We start from the raw sequence: 18,518 nt of genomic DNA, 5'->3' as shown, positions 1-18,518 counted from the left end.
CATCCCCACTTCTGACCTTATGATGGAAGGAGCAGCTGAAGATGGTTGGGCCGAGAACACTACCCTGAGGGACTCCTGCAGTGACGTCCTGGAGCTGAGATGACTGACCTCCAACAACTGCAACCATCTTCCTTTGTGCTAGATATGACTCCAGCCAGTAAGAGTTTTCCCCTTGATTCCCATTGACTCAAGTTTTGCTAGGGCTCCTTGATGTCACACTCAGTGAAATGCTGCCTTGATATCAAGGGCAGTCACTCTCACCTCACCTTGGGAGTTCAGCTCTTTTGTCCATGTTTGAACCAAGGCTGTAATGAGGTCAGTAGCTGAGTGGCCCTTGCAGAACCTGAACTGGGCATCAGTGAACAGGTTATTGCTAAGCAAGTGCCGCTTGATAGCACAGTTGATGACCCCTTCCATTATTTTACTGATGACCGAGAGTAGACTGATGGGGCAGTAATTGGCCGGGTTGAATTTGTCCTGCTTTTTGTGTACAGGACATACCTGGGCAATTTTCCACATAGCTGGGTAGATGCCAGTGTTGTACCTGTTCTGGAACAGCTTGGCTAGGGGTGCAGCAAGTTCCGGAGCACAAGTCTTTAGTACTGTTGCTGGAATATTGTCATACCTTTGCAGTATCCAGTGCCTTCAGTCATTTCTTGATATCACATGGAGTGAATCGAATTGGCTGAAGACTAGCATCTGCGATGCTGGGGACCTCCAGAGGAGGCCGAGATGAATCTATCCACTCAGCACTTCTGGCTGAGGATTGTTGTGAATGCTCTAGCCTTATCTTTTGCACTGCTATGCTGGGCTCCTCCATCATTGAGGATGGCGATATTTGTGGAGCCTCCTCCTCCGGTGAGTTGCTTAATTGTCTACCACTGTTCACGACTGGATGTGGCAGGACTGCAGAATTTAGATTTGATCCATTGCTTGAGAGATCGCTTAGCTCTGTCTACCACTTGCTGCTGGCATACAAATATTCCTGTGTTATAGCTTCACCAGGCATTTTTAGGTATGCCTGGTACTGGTCTTGGCATGCCCTCCTGCACTCTTCATTGAGCCAGGGTTGATCCCCTGCCTTGATGGTAATGGTAGAGTGGGGGATATGCCAGACCATATGGTTGCAGATTATGTTCAAGTACAATTCGGCCCATAGCGCCTCATGGATGCCCAGCCTTGAGTTGCTAGATCTGTTTGAAATCTATCCAATTTAGCACAGTGGTAGTGCCACACAACACAATGGAGCATATGCTCAATGCATAGGCAGGACTTTGTCTCCACAAAGACCATGTGGTGGTCACTCCTACCAATACTGCAATGGACAGGTGCACCAAGGCAGGCAGGTTGGTGAGGATGAGGTCAAGTATGTTTTTCCCTCTTGTTGGTTCCTTCATCACCTGCCGCAGACCCAGCCTAGCAGCTGTCATCTAGGACTCAGCCAGCTCAGTCAATAGTGGTGCTACCAAGCCACTCTTGGTAATGAGCATTGAAGTCCCTCACCCAGAGTACATTCTGCACCCTTGCCATCCTCAGTACTTCCTCCAAGTGACGTTCAATATGGAGGAGCACTGATTCATCAGCTGAGCAAGGGCAGTACATGGTAATTATGAGGTTTCCTTGCCCAACTTTGGCCTGATGGGGGCCAGAGTGGATATTGAGGACTCCCAGGGCAACTCCCTCCTAACTGTATACCACTGTGCCACCACCTACTGCTGTGGCAGCAACCAATGGTGATGGTGGAGTCTGGGACATTATCAGGTATGATCTTGTGAGGATGACTCTGTTAGGCTGTTGACCAGTCCCAATTTTGGCACTAGTAAGGAGGACTTTGCAGGGCCGACAGTGCCAGGTGGTTTGTCCTGTTTCGTTCCTTTTTTTGTAGCAGTTTGTTACAACTAAGTGGCTTGCTAGGCCATTTAAGAGTCAATCACATTGCTGTGGGACTGAAGTTGTTAGTGAACCAGATGGATTTTTACAACAATCGACAATTGTTTTATGGTCATCATTAGACTTTTAGTTCCATCTGCCATGGTGCGATTTGAACCCGGGTCCCCGGAGCATTACCCTGGTCTTTGGATTACTAGTCCAGTGACAATACCGCTACACCATTGCCTCCCCTAGAGGAATAAATAAGTGTTGCTGTGATTGTAGATGTGTCTTCAGGATGGCATGTTGCCTCCCTGGTACCAGAGTCAAGGATGTCACAGAGTGGCTGCGGGATATTCTTTTGGAGGAGGGTTAACAGCCAGAGATGGTGGTCCATGTTGTTACGAATGACTTAGGTAGGAAGGGGGATGAGGGCCTGAAAGAAGGATTCATGGAGCTAGGAAGGAGATTGAAAAGCAGGACCAATAAAGCAATAATCTCAGGATTACTTCAATGTGCTACTGAGCATAGAAATAGGAGAATTCAGCAATTGAACATGATGCTGGAGAACTGGTGTAGGAGGGAGAGCATCAGATTTCTGAAACATTAGGACTGGTGCAGGTGGACCTGTGCAAGATGGATGGGCTGCATTTTAGCACGATCAGGACTAACGCCCTCACAGGGAGATTCGCTAGTGCTATTAGGGAAGTTTAAACTAGATTGGTAGGGGGATGGGAACCTGAGAGGGAGCTCAGATTGAGGAAAGCAAAACTGGTTAAAGGAAGTAGAAAAGGCAAAAGCAAAAATAGAAGACAGATGAAGCATAGGCAAACATCAAATAGGATCGGAGTAGAGAATAATGTTAATAAAAACAGGATTAAAGGCACTCTATCTGATTGCACGTAGCATTCATGAAAAGGTTGATGATTTGAATGCACAAATTAAGGTAAATGGGTATGATTTAATTGCCATTACAGAGACAAGGCTGTAGAGTGACCAAGTTTGGGAGCTGAATATCCAAGGATATTCAACATTTAGGAGGGATAGGCTATAAGGAAAAGGAAACTCTTAATAAAAGGTGAGATTAGTACATAAGAAAGAGAGATCCTTAGATTGAAGGATCAAGGTGTAGAATTAGCTTGGTGGAGCTAAGAATCTGCAAGGGGCAGCAAACATTGGTGGAAGTTGTTCATAAGTCATCAAACTATAGTGCTAATGTTGAGCATTGTATAAATTAGGAAATTAAAGATGTATGTAATGTGGTAATATAGTAAAAATGGGTGACTTCAATTTACACATAGACTAGGTTATCCACATCAGCACTAATGCTGTGGAGGAGGAATTCCTGGGGCAGGATTTTTGGCTCGTTGGGCGAGCGTGTTGGGCGGGCCTGGGAGCGGCTGGGAAACAGGCCGCTGCCCGCAATCGGCCCCCAACCACGATTTCATGCTGGCTGGCTGCGCTGAAAGGCCCAGCACTGATGGGGTGGGGGCAGGAGGAGGGTGAGTGCTGAAGTCAGAGCGGGCACAGGGGAGTGTGCAATGACAGCTCCTTGAAGACAGAGAGCTGCCTCAGGGAGCTGAAGAATTTTAAAGCCGAAAATAAACATTATGAAATTCTGAAAATAATTTCCCCCCATAAAAATCACTCACCTGAACATATTGATGAGAAAAATTCTGCCCAAACATTTTTATTTTTTTAAATTAATACCAGAAACTTCATCCCGCCCTTGGATGAGGTTTCCTCAAAAATCCAAAGGCCACCTGGCCGATTCATCCGCCCGCCAACTGTAAAAGTTGGAAGGGCAGCTAAAAATCCAGGTCAATTACTACATTAATGGCCTAAATAGGCCTCTTAATTGTCCGCAGATGCGCTGCCAACTCTCATGTGCGCCCACCGACCAAAATACTGCGCGAGTGTGTGATGACATCGGGACGCTCACCCGATATCATCACATGCTATTTTATGCCAGAATGGGTCAGATGCACGCCTGCCTGTGGGATGTAAAATTGTGCCCCTGGAGTGCGTATGAGATGGGTTTCTGGTGGAGTACATTGAGGAGCCAACTGGGGATTAGGCTATTCTGGATTTAGTGTTGTATAATGAAAAGGACCAAATAATAACCTTTCTGTAAAGGAGCCCCTGGGAAATAGTGGCTATAATATGATAGAATTTTTTGCATTAAGTTTGAATGCGATATGGTTCATTCTGAACTAGGGTCCTAACTCTGAAGAAAGGAAATTATGAATGTATGAGGGGAAAGTTGTCTATGGTGAATTAGGAAAATACATGAAAATGTTTGATGGTGGACAGATAATGGCTACTATTTAAAGAAATATTAAATGGTCTACAACAGATATGCATTCCGCTAAGGCACAAACAACCAAAGGGAAAAGTAAATCAACTGTGGTTAACAAAAGAAATTAAAGAATGCATTAGATCAAAGGAAGTAACTTATAAGGATGCCAGAAAAAATGGTAAGCCTGTGGATTGGGAACAATTTAGAACCGAGCAAAGGAGGTCCAAGAAACTGATTAAGAAAGGGAAAAGGGAATGTGAATGCAAACTAGTGAGGAACATAAAGGTGGACTGTGAAAACAAAAAGATTAGGACAAATGCGGGCCTAATTAAAGGTGGAGACAGGAGAATTTATTGTGGGGAACAGGGAAATGGCAGAGAAATTAAACAATTACTTTGCGTCTGTCTTCACAGAAGAAGATACAGAAAATCTCCCAAAATTTCTAGTCGACCATTGGACTTGTGAAACTGAGGAACTAAAACAAATTAGTATTCATAAAGAGGTAGTACTTGAAATATTAACTGGATTGAAGGTTGATAAATCCCCTAGACTAGATGAGCTTCATCCCAGAGTGCTGAAGGAGGTGGCTGGAATGATAGTGGATGCATTGGTTGTTATCTTTCAAAATTCTGTAGATTCTGGAAAGGTTTCTGCAGATGGGAAAGTAGCAAATGTAACCCTACGATTTAAGAAGGGCAGAAGAGGGAGAATGGGGAACGTCAGACCTGTTTGATGTCAATAGAAGGGAAAATGTTAGAATCTATTATAAATGATGTGATCACTGGACATTTAGAAAAGAACGGTAAAATTGGATAGAGTCAAAATAGATTTATGAAAGGAAAATCATGTTTGACAAACTTGTTGGAGTTTTTTGAGTATATTACTTGTAGCATAGATAAAGGAGAACCAGTGAATGTGTATTTGGATTTTCAGAAGGCTTTTGATAAGTTCCCATACAGGAGGTTAGTAAATAAAATTACAGCACATAGAATTGGGGGAAATATACTAGTATTGCTGAAAGAAGACTTTTTTTATTGAAGCTTTTTGCCTTGCATTCATCAGGACAGTTTGTAAGAAAATGCCAATGTTGGGGGAAAAAGCAAATTTATACTGTTTGAGAAGAGGGTGTTGATTGGTTGCTAAGTGAACGCTGATTGGTAGAGGTGTTGCATTGAGAATGCACCAGTTGACTGACAAGTGACTGACAGTTAACTGCCAAGATTTGTTTGCCATTTAAACCAGGCAGCTTGACTCTGGTTGATCAAGACAATGCCCTGTGGAATGAACCAGTTAATGGCTGTCACTTACTTTGTTTAGCTGTAATAGGCACAATGTGTGTACATGCCCTTTCTGTCTGCAAAGAACAGGGCCCTGCGTATTAATATATGTAACAAATGCACCACACTATGAGTCTGACTAACAACCTTAAATTGGTTTTCAGCCAAATTCTTAGCACACTGAGGATTATTTAGCAAATTTTGTCCAACCGAGGAATCACATCTAATGTTGGACAATGTGTTTTGATTTTGCAAGCACGGGCTGATTGGGTACGGTCTGTATCTTGCCTGTTGTGAACAGTGGAAAGGAATGTCCCTTGACCAATGACAGTTAAGCTGACTGGTTTAAATTTCAAACAATGTTTGGCATTTAACTCTCAGTCACCATCAGCTGTTGCATTCAGCATGGTAACACTTCTAAAAATCAGAGTCCACTTGCCAACCAATCAGCACTCTCTTCTCAAAGGGCAGCATTTTCCCCCCATCAGGGGGGGTTGTGTGGGAGCGGGTGCGAGTGGGTGGGTTCCCGATCCCGGTTGGGGGCACGCTGCCATTTTACGTGGGTGGGCCAATTAAGGCCCACCCAGCGTGACATCCACCCGAAAACGCTGTGTGCTCCCTGTGTGGGTGGGGTGGATTCTCTGAGCAGGTCTGTGCGCTCTTTTGCGCATGCACGCGGAAGAGCACACAGATCTCCCTGAGGCAGGATGTAGATAAGATGTTTTCCCTGGCTGGGGAGTCTAAAACCAGGGGACATAATCTCAAGATGAGGGGTGAGGCCATTTAAGATTGAGATGAGGAGGAATTTCTTCACTCAGAGAGTAGTGAATCTTTGGAGTTCTTTACCCCAGAGGACTGTGGAAGTTGAATCATTGAGCATGTTCAAGACAGAAATTAATAGATTTTTGGAGACTAATGACATCAAGGGATATGGAGGTAGTGCAGGGAAAGTGGCATTGAGGTAGATCAGCCTTGATCTAATCGAATGGCTGAGCAGCCTCAGAGTAAATGGCCTACTCCTGTTCCTATGTTTCTAAGGCAGGCTCTGTTTTTGCCCAACTGACTCATTACTGACTCTGATTAAGTTTCTAGGATCAGCCCGTGTCAATTCGTTTGGTAAGCTCGCCACATGTTTGCCACCTGCAAACTCATTTGTCAGGTGGGGCTAAGTAGGAAATCACCACTGATGCAAGAGATTGATACCTATAGCAGCTTAAAGAAGCAGGCAGCTTAGTTGGTCAGCTATTTCCTTCCAGATTCCAGTAGTTTGTAAAAACTATTGAAGGAGAATTGGCAAACCATTTCTCATCTAGTCTTGACTCTAAATTTTTTAGCCATTCCATCTCTATTAGTAATACTGCATATTTGTAAAGTGCATGCAGTAGGTAACATTCAGTGATGTCACCTCATTATAATATGCTTTCTCATACTTTGAGGAAGCACTCTTTCAGAATATTTATTATCTTTGCTCATCCTTGGTGTCAAGCACATAAAATAGCTTTTAGTTTTCTCAGTGGTCCAAACCCACGACCGCTACCATGTCAAGGGCAGCAGACATATGGAATCACCGCCACCTGGAATTTCTCTTCCAAGCCACTCACCATCCTGATTTGGAAATATATCACTGTTCCTTCACTGTCGCTGAGTGAAAATTCTGGAACTCCCTCACAAACAGCAGTGTCGGTGTACCTACACCGCATGGACTGCAGTGGTTCAAGAAGGAAGTTTACCACCACCTTCTCAAGGGCAGTTAGGGATGGGCAGTAAGTGCTGGCCCAGCCAGCGATGTCCATGAATGAATATTAAAAAAACCTCTTCTTTACTTGCCCTTTAAAAATTGTTAATGCAATACTGATTTTTTTTTACAATTACATTTTGCCTGTATGGCTATGCTTTTTCCTAATTTTCTTTCATCCCTCCAATCACCTGTTTGCCATGTTTTTGTGTATATTATGTCAGCCTAACAAACTTCTTCCCCCTTTTCCCTGAAAATTTGTAAAGGTCATTTTCCCTCTTTATTTCAGTTATAATTTGTAATAGATTCAAAGCTTGTTATGCTTGTTTAATCTCAGTTTGCAAATATGTGCCATGTGCCTGTCTTGCATGCCCACCATTGTTATTTTACAGGCGTTACATTTGTCTTCCACCAAAATGTTGGTGAATATCCTCTTCCCATCCATTTGTATAATTCTTCCCTCATTTCTTTGAAGTTGATGTTTTTAAAGTTCTGGATTTCTGTATGTTTCTACATGTCCAGATGCCAGCTTTTGCTGTCAGTTTTACACAGTAATAATCCTGAGCACTTACAATATTGTCGTTATCACCACCACAAATTTCTGATCGTTGTTATTTCTATGTTCAAAAAGAAATTCTAAAATGCATCATATTTTGATGTGTCCTCTGACACTTTGAAACCTTTCCAACAATTAGGATACGTTTAGAAATTTCATGGGTTAATGGGCAGGCCCTGGGAATTCCCACACAAAGTCAACAGACTTTTTGCTGGTCCATCAAATTTTTCACCCTGCCCGCGACGATTCCTGCCGCAGGCCAGTCCGAAAAATTCCACCTAATTTGTTAACTTTTCCTGTTCAGAGTTATGTTCTTTCATTTCACTTTTTAAACAGTTGGTGCTTGCACGGGTTGCATTTTTAAAAACATATGGAAATGTCCCTAGCACTGCAAAAATAGTAAAAACAGTTTTAAATTTGGCCTATTTGCACCGCAGGACTGATTGCATGTGTGTGTGCGCAGTTCTTTCCTCTGACATTTTGACTGTTTTTATATAATTCACACATCCTCCTCCACTGACCCTATTGTGAGAATTTGTGTGAGCAGCACTCACAGTTCCAGTTGAATTTATTTTCAGCTGTTCTCTGTGTGTCTCCCCCGCTTTTTGCCAATTAGGGAATGTCATTGCTCCAATCCAATGTTCACTAGCATGCGTATTTTTTAGCATTTTAATTTGCCTCAGTTTGTTCATATTGGGAATTAGCAGGGGAAAAAAATTAGACAATAACTGACTTAATGGAGACTGAGAAAAATTGACACTTCCATGTATTATTTATGATCACTGTTGAAAAATCCCAAATGGCAGCCAATAGTTAGGTGAGGTAGAATGTAATTCATTTGCCAGAAATCCAAATATACACTACTGATATTTGATACATCACTTGTTATTTATGATGTCTGCTTCTTTTGATAAAGAACTCTGAAATTATATGATTGGAATTATTGAAATCATTTGCCCATGGTGTTGATTTAACAAAAATCAGATGGTGAAAGTATATGAAGCGCCACAGTTAAACAATATTTTCAGTAGTATTTGAACAGCGCTTTGCTTTTATGGATAATGGACTGCAACTTTTGAAATGTCTTGATTGTACTATTTTGCTTTGGCTGCTGTATAATTCTAGTAATGCAGTAGCCAATGGAGGAAAGTGGTTTAAATGGGATGTAATCCAAAGTGAAACCAAAATTTGGTAGAACAGATTACATTCCAGTAAATTGGGTTTAATTTCATGCCAAATTTGATTACTCGGGTTTTTTTTGCAGAACTAATCATATACTTCATTTAGCTTTGGTACATCTTTTGCTATGTTTGCTGCCCCGAGAGGTACATCAAATAAATCTGGGAACTGGGAGAGGGAGGTTCTGGCTGCTTCACAAATGAGTGGGCCTGGAAGAGCACTCCTGGAGCACTGTGTGTAGTTTTGTCTTATTAGCTAAGGAAGGACGTTACGGCCCTAGAGAAACTGCAATGAAAATTCATTACACTGATTCCTGGCATGAGGGAATTGTCCTGTGGGGAGAGATTGAGTAGGCCCGGCCTATATTCCATGGAGCTTAGAAGAATGAATGAACACTAAAAAATTCTTAAGGCGCTTGACAGGGGAGATGCTGAGAAAGTCCCTTGATGGGGGAGATCTAGAACACGGGGTCACAATATCAGAATAAGCGGTTGGTCATTTAGGATTGAGACTGAGATGCTATGAAATTGACCACTGCCCACAGCCTTTTTTCTCCAGTCGTTCCAGGTCCCTTACCAAAAATATATATCTAGGTTCTCCTAGTGAGCTGCACATAAAATTCATAAGGCAGACGACTGTTTGCCAAAGCTGGCAATTTTTAAAAAATTATTCTTTCTTAGGATGTGGGCATTGCTGGCAAGGTCAGCATTTCTTACACATCCCTAATTGCCCTTGAATTTAGTAGCTTGCTAGGCCATTTCAGAGGGCTGTTACGAGTCAACTACATTGCTGTGGGTCACATGTAGGTCAGATCAGATAAATATGGCAGATTTCCTTCTCTAAAGGACATTAGTGATCTGGTTGGGTTTTTAAAAAAGAAAAAGACAAGCTTTAAGTTCCAGATTTTATTAAGTGAATTCAAGTGCCACCAGTCATGGGATTTGAACCCATAATCCATTTAACTGGCCTCTGGATTATTAGTTTAGTGACATGACCACAACACCACTGTCTACCCCAATATCCCAGTTTCACCTATGAAGACACTAGGGCACTTGGGTTTACATATCGAGCTGGCTTCCCACAGGTTCAGGAGTCATCCGTATCACATGACAATCCACACACCACCAGATCAATGAGAAATATTTTTCAACTGCAAGGGATTCCATTTGATCAATAAGACCAAGAGTAGGCCATTTATTCCCTTAAGTTTGTTCTGCCATTCAGTGAGAACAGTGTTGATCTGCAACCTGACTCCATATACCTGCCTTTGCCCAATGATCCTTAATACCTTTTGTTACAATCAGGTGAGGAGAAGTCAAACAACTCCCCTCTTTTGCCTCTCCACATATGACTGCTGCATGTTTTTTTAAAGTGGATAAACATGTTAATTCCATGAGTGTTTAACTGTTTACGTGCTATGACCATAAAATACACAATCCGACAGGTTTTCTTGGGCTTTTAGAAAAGATAAAGAGGATAGTTTTTATAAAGAGGATAGATTTTATTATACTTAACCCAATCCAAGTAAAAATAATAATAACACTTCAACTTTCATTCACATATGCACACTCAAAGTTCACATACACACAGATTACAGAGTGCAGAGGATAGATTAAGTAATTTAGAGTCCAGTAAAATCATAGGGGTATACGGCTCTTGAAGGTTGGTGACTTTGCTGACTTTAGGCTGAACTCTTGAGGTCCTGCTGCTTTCACTTGATGGTCCTGCTGATTTCAGCATTGAAGTGGTTTAAAGCTGTAGGTGAATGCTTTATCTGTTCTTCTGGAGACAGGAACGCTGGGTTGAGTTCTTTTTAAAATCTCTGTCTCAGCACCTGAATAGTCAAAATCAGCAGCCAGGGTTCAAAACTTGCAAGTTGGGTGGAGAGAGAGGGAAGGAAAGCACTCAGGGTCTTGTTCCTTCAGTGTCTCAGTTGCTTGTCCCATTCTGCAGAGAAAACAAAAGGTTGGCCTTCTCTCTCCAACTACCCAGTTGCCCAAATATGGTTGTGGCTAGTGTATTCCAGTTACCTTGACTAGATCATGGCTAGGAATTCCTCTCTCAGTCAGGGTCCCATTGTCAAAGAGATTATGTCTAATAGTTTGTCTCCACTCAGGAGAGTGAGTACCTAGGCGATTGTCTGAACACTTGGCATGCGCAAAGGAAAGCTGGCCCCAACTCTACCTCCTCGCCCCTCCCACACAGGTAGCGCTGAGGGCTACTGCTCAGGTTTTACACTGGGTGGGCCTTAATTGGCCCGCCAAGTAAAATGGCAGCACAGAGCCGATCACGGGCAGCAGTTGGCTCCGCAACCACTCCCACCAAGCCCGTCCGGCGCGGGAAAAATTTAGGCCCAGGAGTTCAGGCAGGCAGCCTATATTCTACAGCAGTTTAAAGAGCCAGCCTCTGCTAACAAGGTCAAAGGCCTTGGTGAGGCCTACAAAAGCAATATAGAGTGATCTGTGCATTCACAGCACTTCTCCTGTAACTGCTGAAGTGAGAAACTCATGTCAACTATCGATCAGTCGGCTCTGAAGCTGTACTGAGACTCAGGGGTAGATGTATGATGCCAGGGTCTGCAGTCTGGTCAGAGCAACATGAGCAAAGACCTTCCCTACAATACTTATCAAAGAGTTGCCTTGGTAATTGTTTCAGTCACTGCGATCCACTTTGTTTTTGTACACGGTCACTATTTTTGCATCACATATGTCTTGAGGCACAAATATTTCCTTCCAGCAGACACACAAAAATTCAAGCAGTGCTGGTTTTCTACTTTTGATGTTTTCAGATGGAATGCAATCATTTCCTGGAGCTTTATCATTGTCAAGACGGTCAATGGCCTTGTTGAGGTCTACTATGCTGGGCTCGCAGCCCAGCTCTTCCATGACATGATCCCGTGGCAACATTCTCCATTGCGTACTGTTTGAGATAGTGCTCCAATCACCTTTCCATCTGCTTGCTAAGTTCAGTGATGATCATCCCTGTCTTTATTTTCAAGGTTGCTAATTTGGCTACTGCTGGGGCATGTTGCTTTTTTGATTCCTTCATACATCGCTCTGGCTTCCCTGGATTCAGCAGCAGATTGTACGCTGTTGCAAAGTTTCAACCAATATTGATTGGTGCAGTGCCGAGCAGTCTCCTGAGACTTGATTCTAACAGCTCTGAGTGCATCTAGATTTTGTTTGCTGTGGATTTGTTGGTAGTTAATGAGGGCTGTCCTCTTGGTTGCAGTAGCTCACTCCATTTCAGTCCAACAAGCCTCAAACCTGTTAGCATTCCTCTGAACTCTTTACCCACACACAGTGAGTACAGAGTTATAGATGGCGTGCACAGATTATCCCACTTTGACACTTCATTCTGACTTTGGGTGTTGTCCGAAAGAACCCAATCAAGGATTTGAGGAACTCCTGGGTCCTGTCTGGGTCAGTGGTACAGCAACTGTTAACCTGAGAACAACCTTTCTTCTTGGAGTAGTATAGTTTCCTTGGCTGAAGGCTGATCTTACCACACGCGAGGGAAGTGGTCAGAGCCACCGTCAGCGCTATGATAGCCATGAGCAATGAGAACACTGTTGAGGTGTTACGTCGGGTGATGATGAGATCTAGCTGGTGTCAGTGGCATAACATCGGATGTCTCCAGGATACCTTGTGGCATAACTGTTATGACCAGGTGAGAAGGGCTGAACTGGCTCCCCTCTATTCAACTTGCTCAGTTGGTCACAACAAACGTTTAAGTTTCTTTTTTAAGAGGATGTCCCTTTTCCAAATCAGAATGTATTTAACTATTTAAGCTGTGAGCAACAAGGAGTAAATCAAACAAAGTTTTCTTGAGTCAAAGAAAGAGCAAATTTATTAACCAATAAACCTGAGAAAAATAATAAAAATGCAATGTCAAGCGCTTGGCCCTCATGCAATCATTTGAGCCCATACTCACACCCAGATCCACACTGACACACACAAAAACATACAGGTATCAGAAATAAGGGAAGTTAGAGTCCAATAAAGAAAAGATAAATGAATATACAGTTTAGTGCCATTTTTTTGTCTTTGAGGAGTAGATTGTGAACATTGCAGCCGATTTAGGCTAGCTGGTTTCTAGGATGCGGTCAGATATAGATGTTGCAATTATTACAAGAACTCGGTTTGCTGCTAGGTTTCTGATAGAGTTGTAAGGAACATATCTTTTTATTTTCTGTTGGATTGTGGATTGGAATTACAATGGCTGCAGTTTGAAAGATATGTCCACTGTGACAGGATGAGAGATATATACAATGTTGCAGTCCTGGAACAGAGTGTGTCATGAAATTCAGAATGGTGCCAGAAAGGAGTCCTAGACAAAGGGAGCTGCCTGACAGCAGCATTTTAATTGGCTCCTGACCAGGTGACCAGGGTTGTGTGTAGTAGCAGTGTAGCTACTTGGCCTGCAAAGAGAAAACATCTAAAATTTATTTTTCTTATATCTCTGAAACCTGCTTTCTCTCTGAGGATACCCCTGTAAAAAGGAAAGGGGGAAACCACTGTAAGAGATGTTGAAAAGCAAGTTCTTAACTAGTGAACTAAATACAGAAAGTGCTGGAAGACCATCTCGTGTCATCAACAAGAACTGAAAGGGATTTGGAAGACATCGATCAAAATCAACCGATGGAACCCTGTACTCCAGATTGCTGCTTTGAATTGTTTTACCCCACCCTTAAAATCCATGTGTGTGTGTGTGTGTGTGTGTGTGTGTATTTAAGAAGGGGGTAGAGAAATTAGCAGTTCATATTTCTTTTTGCCACTGATTAACGACAGTTAATCAGTGATCAATAAACAGTTATTTACTTATTAAGTTTACAAACCTGGTGCTCATATTCTGTAAACCTAAATTAAACAGTTAGGTATAATTGGGGCAATATGGTGGTTTTGTTAAACTTTTCACATTTGTCACAGCTTGGAGAGCAGTGGAGCTTGATATTACAGTGCACTATCCCCAGTGAGTCATGACAAAGTTTGGAGGCTCAGGTCCAGGATATTTTAGAACAAAAGACAATGATGATTTGGGTGTAGATTTAGTAAGTAATAAAAGCTAAAAGGAAACACTAGGTTTGTACTGTCAAAAATACGATGGCGATGGAAACTGCTAAAGCTTTCCTGCAAGTGGAAGAGATGTCCCTGACAATCTCACAAGGGATCCCAAAAGCCAGGTTAATTGAATTGGCAATTGGCAAAGCTAGCAAGGCAGAGATAATCAAAGAGATGGCACAACATTTGAAATTGGAAGGAATACCCGAGAGACTAAGCTCTCCAAGGGGTAGTTCATTGGAATGGGCTCAAAATCAGTTGCAAGTAAAAAAATTGGAACTAGAGGCAGCAGAAAAAGAAAGTGTAGAGAAAGAAAAAGAAAAGGAAAGAGAGAGAGCATTCTAAAGGGAACGGCAGAAAAGAAAAGAGAAAAGACATTTCAAAGGGAGTTAGAAGGTAGGTGAGGCAGGACTTATTTCCAAATCAGAACCCAGAGGGGAGATGTTTAAATTTGTACAAGCTCTTGCAAATTTTGAGGAAAGGGATGTGGAAGCATTCTTTATTTCATCTGAGAAGATAGCTAAATAGAATAACTGGCTAAAGGAAAACTGGACATTGCCCAGGCAGAGCAAATTGACAGGTAGAGCACAGGAAATGTATGCTTCACTGTCAGGGGAGGTTTCTAGGGATTATGATGTGGTGAAAAAGGCCATTTTGAGTGCATATGAGTTGGTCCCTGAAGCATTTAGACAACGGTTTCAACATTTAAGGAAACAGCCTGGGCAAACTTGCATTGAATTTGAAAGGATTAAGCAAAATAGTTTTGACAGGTGGATACGAGCATTAGGAGTTGAAACTACCTGTGAAATTCTCAGAGAGACCATTCTCTTGGAAGAATTTAAAAACCCCCTACCTTCTGTAATAAGAACCCATGTTGAAGACCAAAGGGTTGCAACTGCTGGACAGGCAGCAGAAATGGCTAATGATTATGAGCTGATCCATAAAACTAATCCTTTTTTCCCATGCCCCCATAAATTTGGAAAGGATAGAAAGTGGGAGAGTGGAAGGAAAACAAGTAGTCAGGGTAAAGAATGGATAGCTTGGAATACCTTGAGATCTCCTTCCCAGGTCAGGAAGGAAGGTACTGAGGGTGGAGGTGAAACTTGAAGGCCTAAGTGTTTCCATTGTAATAACGTGGGATACAAGGGTTCAGACTACTGGAAGTTGCGAGGGAAGCCCATGGATTTATTGGAGTTCATAGAGTGAGTCCAAAAAGGGGACTCAAAAAGAAAATGTCATGGATCAAATTGTAGCTTTAACTACAAGTAAGGGTCTGGAGGTAAACACTGCTGTGAATATAGCAGATCAGAGGTAGCAAAGGCTTTTGTCTAAAGGAAAGATAACCCCCTTTTCCTCAAATGATACAGATAAACCCATAACTATATTAAGGGACACAGGAGCTACGCAAACTCTTTTGCTGGAGAAGGACCTAATTTTCTCTCCAGGGGGTTCAATGAAAGCTAAAGTATTGGTAAATGGGATAAGTGTAGAGTATATCTTGGTTCCATTGTACAAAGTACAATTGGAGTGAGATTTGTTGTCTGGATCGGTGGTTATAGAAGTGGTTAGGAAATTACCCGTGGATAGAGTTGATTTACTCCTGGGGAATGATTTGGCAGGGGTGAACGTTATAGCTTCGCCCATAATTATGGAAAGTCCAAAAGAGGCTAAAGAGACAGAACAGTTACAGGAACAAGTTCCTGGTATTTATCCATCATGTGTGGTGACCAGAGCAATGGCTAAACAAAGTCCATCACCAGAAGTTAAAGTAATACCACAAGCAGTTGTTAGTGTAGCCAAAACTTTCTTTAAGGATGAGGATAATTCAAAGGAAGTGTTTGGCATGTCTTCATTAATTGAAACTCAGAAAGCAGATCCAGAGTTAAACAAGTTAGCACAGTCAGTTCACACTGAAGCTGAGGTGGAAGGAGTTCCGGAATGCAACTGGATTTAGTCCATTCAAATTCATCTATGGCTATGAAATAAGAGGTCCATTAAAAGTGATCAAAAAAAAAGTTCCTAAAGCAAAAAGACAAATCCTTCATGTTGGATTATGTATCCATGTTTCTAGAAAGACTCACAGGAGCATGTAAAGTAGTACACGAGCACTTAAAAATTTTCCAAGTCAAAATGAAAGAATGGGCAGACAAACATGCTACAACTAGAACATTCCAAGCTGGAGATGAAGTATTGGTATTATTACCTTTGCAGGGTGAACCCTGAAAGCGAAATTCAGTGGCCCCTCCAAGATAGCTAGGAGAGTTAGTAAAGTGACTTATCTGATATTCTCCTGAGCATAGGAAGAAACGACGGTTATGTCACATAAACATGTTGAAGCAATATCATCACAGAGAAGATAATAAGATGGAGAAAGTGTGCCATGTGGTAGGACTGATGGAGGATGACATAGAGAGTAAGGGCAAGGTAGAAGGAGAAGTAGATAATGCCCAAAGCAAACCTCCTACAACTCGGCTAGCCAATACGACAATACTGGGACAGTTAGCTGTGTTCTCATATTTAGAGGGAGGGCCAAGGAAAGATCTAAAATGGTTACTTAGCAAGTATAAGGGAATTTGTAGGGAAACACCTGGATAGACCACATTAGCTGAACATCATGTGGATGTAGGAAATTCAGTGCAGATAAAACAATATCGTTATTAGTTAAGCCCAGAAAAAAAAGTTCATTCAGAAACAGAGATCCAATATATGCTGGACAATCAATAGATTGAGTCTAGCCAAAGAGGCTGGAGTTCACCAGTAATATTGGTTCCTAAGCTGAAAGGATCCACTAGATTTTGTATAGAATACAGGAAAGTGAATGTAGTAAGAAGGACAGATTCGTATCCAATTCCTCGATTAGAAGATTGCATCGATAGGGTTGGCAGAGCCTCATTTCTTTCTAAAATTGATCTATTGAAAGGGTACTGGCAAGTGCCATTAACATCAAGGGCTAAAGAAATATCCACCTTTGTTATACCAAGTGCGTTGTATCAATGTCTAATCATGCCGTTTGTGTTTAAAAACGCCTCAGCTACATTTCAGAGACTTATGAGTCAAGTAGTAGCTGAAGTATCTAACTGTGTAGACAATGTCGTAATATATAGTAACACATGGGAAGAACATATAAAGCAATTAGGGGATCTATTTAAGCAATTGCAGTTGACTGGCTTTGTCATAAATCTGGCCAAAAGCGAATTTGGAAAAGCAAAGGTAACTTACCTAGGTCACCTCATAGGACAAGGGCAAGTGTTGCCAAGAACAACAAAAGTGAATGCTCTAATAGAATTCCCATTCCTAAAACTAAACGAGAAATCCTGAGATTTTTGGGAATGTATGGGTTCTATAGGAAGTTTGTGCCTAACTTCAGCACAATAGCTGTACCTCTCACCAATTTGTTCAGAAAACAGGCAAAAGTGGTATGGTCAGCAGAATGCCAAGTAGCCTTTGAAAAGCTGAAGGCAGACTTAATAAATGAACCAGTGTTGGCCACCGCTGACTTTATCAAACCTTTAAAATGGCAATTGATACTAACAAGTTGGAGGTAGGTGCAGTCCTATTACAAGATGACCAGTTAGGAATAGAGAAGCTGGTGGGGTACTTTTCCAAGAAACTAAATCAGTATCAGAAGAAGTACTCTACAGTAGAAAAATAAACTCTAGTTGTTGTCTCTTCAACACTTTGACGTTTAGGTCTGACACGATAATAAAGAAACATTAATCTACACTGACCATAATCCGTTGGCGTTCATTGAAAAGTTTAAAACTTGAAATGCGAGACTGTTTAGATGGAGCCTATTGTTTCAACCATTCGATGTAAAGATTGTTCACATTGCTTTTAAAATAATGTGAACGCGGATGCATTGTCTCACATGTAAAATACTAAAATAAGTTAAAAGGGGTAAGGAATGCTGTAGTTTGTATGAGATTGTATAAGGGGGAGAAAGAATGAATTAAAGTACGTCTCGTGCTTTTTTGTCCATGTGTCACATATCCTGTGATGCAACACATTTTGAAATGGCAATTCATCTCTTTTAAAGGTGCAGGCACGTAAAGAACATATCTTTTTATTTCTGTTCGACTTTTGTAAAGGATATATCTTTTTATTTTTGTTGGACTGTGGACTGGGATTGCAATGGCTGCAGTTTGAGAGACACGTCCACTGCAGCAGGATGAGAGATATATACAATGTTGCAGTCCTGGAACAGAGTGTGCCATGAAAGACAGGATGGTGCCAGAAAGGAATCCTAGACCAAGGGAGCTGCCTGACAACAGCATTTTAATTGGCTCCTGACCAGGTGACCAGGGTTGTGTGTAGTAGCAGTGCAGCATTGCAGCAGCAAGCTCTTGGCCTGCAAAGAGAAAACATCTAAAATCTCTTCCTCATATCTCTAAAACCTGCTCTCTCTCTGAGGAAACCCCTGTAAAAAGGAAAAGGGGAAAACCACCGTAAGAGACACTGAAAAGCAAGTTCTTAACCAGTGAACTAAATACAGAAAGTGCTGGAAGACCACCTCGTGTTATCAACAAGAGCAGAAAGGAATTTG

The 18,518-nt window shown here is 41.9% G+C and overlaps 1 protein-coding gene across 1 annotated transcript in view; it reads left to right on the top strand.

Moving 5' to 3' along the window:
* The window catches only part of nlgn1 (neuroligin 1), a 627,338-nt gene that overhangs the window by 242,440 nt on the left and 366,380 nt on the right, over positions 1-18,518 (top strand). The window lies entirely within an intron of this gene.

The sequence above is a fragment of the Carcharodon carcharias genome, chromosome 2 (genome assembly GCF_017639515.1).
Source record: "Carcharodon carcharias isolate sCarCar2 chromosome 2, sCarCar2.pri, whole genome shotgun sequence".
Classification (NCBI taxonomy): Eukaryota; Metazoa; Chordata; class Chondrichthyes; order Lamniformes; family Lamnidae; genus Carcharodon; species Carcharodon carcharias.
This window is presented reverse-complemented; position numbering and strand designations above follow the sequence as displayed.